The following is a 5,930-nucleotide window of genomic DNA, read 5'->3' as shown; positions in this document are numbered from 1 at the left end:
TTCACTCGTCATTGTGTAACTGACCATCAGACCGTGACTGGAACGCGTGGCTGGTCTTGCTGGGCGCTCGAGTGTGGTGAGCACATGCAGTAGAGGTGTCCTGCCGTGCACAGCTGTACGAGAATGGACAGGCTTGAATCTGAGAAGCCCAGGGCAGAGCTGACCTGCCTCAACAGCAATGCGCTAAGAAGAAGCACATTCAGATGCACAGGCATGGCAGGCAGGAGGTCTAGAAAACATCCTGGACGGGGCAGGACAAGGTAATGTATCGGTGGTCCCCAACGCATTACAGTTTGGTGTTTGCCCATTTTATTATGTCTAATCTTTTTGTTTCTGTAGCACAAGTGGCATCTTTAAGAAAATGAGAGTGATAAACATACCTGGTTTTTAAGAAAACAACTAGTACAGGAGTCCCTGCCCCTTTTCCAACCACCGAACCAGCCAACCCTCAAACTCCCTTCCTGTGTGGTGAGACATTTTATAAACGTCTTTATTAACGAAACCAGTTTAAATAGGAATTTCTCTTGAAGCTGAAAGCATCTTAACTTGGAGGCATTGTTGTTATTACCTCATTAAGCATGTGCGCACCAGTGGCCTTAGGCAGAAAATGGGAATAATACTCCAAAGAAAGGTTCAGAGTGTGAGTAGAGCAAACCAGCAGGAGCAGCAGCTGGGAGGGGGTGAGCACATGCCCTTCACCTCCGCTGGGGACACACACACACACACACTTTACTCTTGTGCTAATAAAGTACCATTTTAATCTATTTTCCACTGGGCTTCCATGGAAATTTTCATTTGACAGCGATTCTCTTGCTAAAATTTTGGCCACCACATTTTAATTTTCAAGAGCTGTTCTCTGATTATTCTTTTCTTTTCTAATAGCATCTTGTTCTTGTTTCCTAGCTGCAATTTATTCCATTTTTCTCTCTGAGGATAATTAGTTTTTTGAAATTGTGATTCTCTGCATTGAGCGTTGTCTCTGTTTCCCTCGTTTGTTTTGGTCTCTGCCTTTTGTGTTGAAGGCTATCCTCAGATGCCTGGCGGTCCTGGGCTGTCCATGCATACTAAGTGGGGGCCACTCTAAAACTGACTGGGAGCTGAGGGGGGCGGGGTGGGCTGGAGAGCTGTTTAAATGAAAGAGCTCCACTGTAGAGTGCTTACGGGGTGAGCTGGAGTTTTCAGTGAGGAACTCCCAAATGTCAGGATTATTTCTCTAAAGCCATTCAAGTTTAAAAAAAAATAATAATTCTCAAGTCTCCTGCCTTGAGGATTCTAAACTTGGCTGCTGGCTTTCTGAGAGCTGGATGGGTAAAAACAAGTAGGATAGGGGAGCGTGGGTCTCTGTTCAGTGTGCAGGCTTTTATTTAGTTCCCTTGTTTCCAGTCTGGCATCCCACTAACACTGTCCCCAAGTCTGAAACCTGATTCTTTCCTCCTGGAGATAAACCTCTCCTATCCTTTGAGAGCAAGGGTAGGGAAAGGTTATTTCTTGGTGTGGGGTAGTAGAGGTTTGGGTGCATCTAACCGTTCCTTACAGGCTTTTATCTAAGGCCCCGGTTGCGGCCTCACATCTCAACTCCACCTTTTGTGGTATCTGGTGCCTCCAATCTTGAGATCTTCTAAGGGGCCAATTACCTACATCTAGAAAGCCATCTCTTTGGTGGCCCTGAAATTTCTGCTTGCTCTTTGTAAGTTGCTTAGCCTTCCCTTGCTTTCCACCTTCTGCAAATTGGTTGACATCCCTCATCCACTGGTGCATCCTTTCTTATTTTCTTTGTCCTTGTCTTTCTTATTCCTCTACTGCCGTTTTAGTAAGGATTCAGAGAATGAAAATACTGCATGTGTTTAATTCAGCACAGGTAACCAAAAGTCCAGACAATCCTCTGACTTGCTAGCTTTGCTTTAGGGCAAATGGACAGACAGCTGGTGTTGGATGTAGAATGTGGAGGGCTTTGTTCTGGCGCAGAACAATACTCATTGCTCTAGTTCTCCCCAAGAGGTTTAGTCAGTTTCTTTAGAGAAGACCCCTCCCCTATCCCCACCTGCTTTTTTTGACCCTATGGCTGGGAGATGTAGTCGCATGGATATAAATGTCAGGCTGCCTGTCATTCTGCCTCTGGAGGTGGATGAGATGAGGTGGGCTGTTCAAGTTAGAGGCCTACGGTTAAGCCTGGTGTGTGCCCCTCTCCGTCCCAGCTCCTTTTGGGTAGAGCCTCTGCTGCTCTGCTGGGCGGGGCTTCCTGCTCTGGCCCTCACACCAGGATTCCCCGGAGCAGCTCTTCTCTTCAGTCAGTACACATCCATCCAGTGCTTCCCAGAAATTTCTTTAAATTTCTTGACCACTGATGATCCCCTCCTATTCCCTTTGTTTTATTGGATTCTGCCTTTTCCCCGCCTTGCTGTAATTTTAAAGGGGTCATTGGAATAGAGAGAATATAAACGTGTGCTCAGCATGCCACGTTGACCACTGTCCATCCCCTCCTATTCCCTTTGTTTTATTGGATTCTGCCTTTTCCCCGCCTTGCTGTAATTTTAAAGGGGTCATTGGAATGGAGAGAATATAAACGTGTGCTCAGCATGCCACGTTGACCACTGTCCTCTTAATAGCTTTGTAGACAGTTTTACATATATATTGTAATCATCCATGTGTGTATGTATGTATTTATATTTAAATGAGTTATCTGCAGGATCCCTGAAGCACCTCTGTGGAGATGCTTGGGCGCAGTTTGAAAATCATTGGTAGAAAACAAATAATACTTAATTTTCACTTTATATCTGTCTGTTTGCCATCATGTAGGCTTGGTCTTTAGTGTTAGAAAAACTAACATCCCTGGTAGTTTCCTAAGTGTAGTGTTACCAATTAAAATCTATCACCTACTACTGCATTTCCTAAACTGCGGTCATTCACATACAACCTTCACAATTTTTGCCCTACCTGGATGGGAACTACAGTATTATATATTAATTTTTTTTTTCTACAATTGTCTGAATTTCTAAACTTAAATCCCTTTAAAATGAAACTTTATATCCTTACCATAGTGGAAATCAGTAATAATGGCAATGAAAATATGGATTTTATGTGTGTGGCAGAATCTGCTAATTGTCGCCAATTTCCATAATCCTCCTTCCACAATAATAGAATTTTTAGCCGGCACATGGTTGGTCATCCTGCTAAAAATTCATATTTCCCAGACTCCTTTGCGGCTCGTTGGGGATGTGTGACTAAGTTTGGACCAAGTGTGTAAGCAGAAATGATTTGTGCTACTTCAGAATGTGCTTTTAAGGGGTGGTGGTACCTTCCCCTTCTTTTCTCCTTCCCTCATGGCTAGAGTGAGAACATGACTTTGGAGCTGAAGCAGCCATCTTGGACCGTGCGATAGACTTGTGTCAAGGATGGCAGAGCAACCAGGTAAAGAAGCCTGGGCCACTGATGACTGTAGAAGTGCTCGACCAGCCATGGACCACCTACCTGGACTGTTGTGTGAGAGACAGATACATTTCTGTTCTATTTGATGCTATAATTTTTGGTCTGTGTTAGAGCAGCCAAGTTTTTATACTATATCACTTGTAAGTGATGTTTATTCTAATGCCTTTAAAATAAATGCCTAATTTAAAATTAAGGCAAATGTGTATTCACCTAAAATAATCAAGCCCATGTTAGTAGTGGTCTATTGTAAATTACGAATCTACAATGAGTAGTCTCTTTTCTCTGTCTCTATTCAGGAAACAGGAAGGGAAGAAAGGAGCAAGAGGTCACTGAATCCAACTTATGCCCTGAAATTTAAAGGTCCTTTATAAGTATTTTGCAAGGCTGGCACTAGGATATATTTCTTCTTGAATTTTGGCCTAAAACTTGAATACAGTGTCAATATATAAATAAACTACATGGTAACATCTAGTTTGGGCCCACAAGCTCTGGAAAGCTGTAGGATGAGTCTCTTAGTGTGACTAACAAAGTTAATATCTTCTTTTTTTTAAGAAAATGACTAGATTTAAAAAGAAAATCTTCAGTGTTTCCATTTACCATTTTAACCATTCTAAAGTATACAATTCAGTGGCATTAAGTACATTCACAATGTTGTGTAACTATCAGTGTCTCCATTTTGACAATTAAATGAAGCCCAAACTTACATGGACCGCTAGACCTTAATTTCACTAGCTTGTCTTGCCAAACCCTAACACCCCTTCCCCATCCTCCTAGAGAACCTCAGACCCCTTTCTAGTAAGTATTTGGGATTCCCCGGGAGACTGAAGGGCATGTACTCACATCCTTCTCAGCTGCTGTTCATGGTCTTTTGCCCTAGCCACCTTCTGATTTTTCCCTTGGGATGCTATTCCATTATTCGCCTAAGGCCACAGGTACTCCCTTTAACAATCATACCTCTAAAATTAGGATGCTTCCAGCTTCAATTCAAACTGTTGTGACCTTAAGCAAGTCACTTGATCTTTTTATCCTTCTGCCCTTCACCTGAAAATGGGGATAGAACTTATCTCAAAGGAATTATGGGAGGAATAGATGAGAAAATGCACCTACAGGGCTTAGTGTAGTGCCTGCCCTGTAATGCTGAGTGTTAATTACTGTATTCTTAGTGATTCTAGAATCTAAACGTGGCTTTGGTTCAGTGGGACCAGCTTGTTATGGTGTCTAACAGGAGTGCCCATCACCCGCCAGCCACTGTGCCAATAAGGTCTTTGTGTAAACATTGATCTCATGTAATCCTTATAACAATTCTTTGAGTTAGAGATAGATTCTATTTTACAGGTGAGGAAAATGAGGTTTTCTGGTAACTTAGCCAAGATATCACGTGCTAGAGAAAGCAATGCAGTCAGGATTTAAAGCTGCAAGTCTTAAGTGGAGAGCACTTTATGGGAGAGAGATTTTACTTTTTTATGTACCCTTTTGTATCTATTTGAATGTTTTTTTACCATGTCTCTGTACTATTTGCAGTTTTATTAGTTAATAATCTCACCAATATTCATTGCCCCCACCAAAAAAATACTAGCTAATAAAAATAGAAAACTTGTACCGGGGGGCGGGAGGGGCACAAGGGGCGAAGGGGCCTATGTGTATGGTGACACATGGTAACTCGACTTCTGGCGGTGAACACAATGCAGTCTATACACAAGTCAAAATAAAGGATGTACACCTGAAATTTGTATAATGTTATAAACCACTGTGACCCCGATTTAAAAAAAAGAAAATTTTGTATTAATTAAAAAAACCCCCACATGGTCTTTAATTTTCTTAATAGGGGAAAAAAGGCTAACCACCTATTGCAACTTTTCACACAAAGGTCTCAAATTGCTGTCTTAAGTTACCTGCCCAGTTACCGGGGTTTCTTTCTCACCATCACAAACATCATTTATATGGCTCTATGAGCTGTCTTTTGCCCATTTTCCTCCACTTACTAATTCTCTTACCTTTTAATCAGTAACTATATTTTACATGTAATTACTTATCACTTGTAGGCATTAAAACATACTGCAACTTAAAACCAAAGTATCTGCTTTAGCAAGACATCTTTGGATTATAATCCCTTTACTAGAATATAAAGTTATGAAGCAGAACACAAGAATATTTTCAAGCAGAAATGTAAAATAAATTTTAATAATAAGCTCATCCTCACTTCAAAATCTTATGAGTAAGGGCTCATCTTATGTTCAAACACTCTGGTGTTTGTCTCAGGGGTCTGCAAACTTTTTCTTAATAGCAAATATTTTAGCTTTTCAGGCCAACCGGCAAATTGGGGATTTATATAATCATTTAAAATGTAATCACGTAAAAATACAAAAACCATTCTTAGCTCACAGTTGGCTGGTCAGATTTGGCTCATGGGCTATCGTTTGCCAATACCTGGTCTATTTGCTAAATTCCCTCCCTTTCTTACATCATTTGAAAGAATGATGTAATGCCCTTTTCTCAAAAAAGTA

Source organism: Equus przewalskii, chromosome 3 (assembly GCF_037783145.1).
Source record: "Equus przewalskii isolate Varuska chromosome 3, EquPr2, whole genome shotgun sequence".
Taxonomy (NCBI): domain Eukaryota; kingdom Metazoa; phylum Chordata; class Mammalia; order Perissodactyla; family Equidae; genus Equus; species Equus przewalskii.
Note: the sequence above shows the minus strand (reverse complement) of the source record.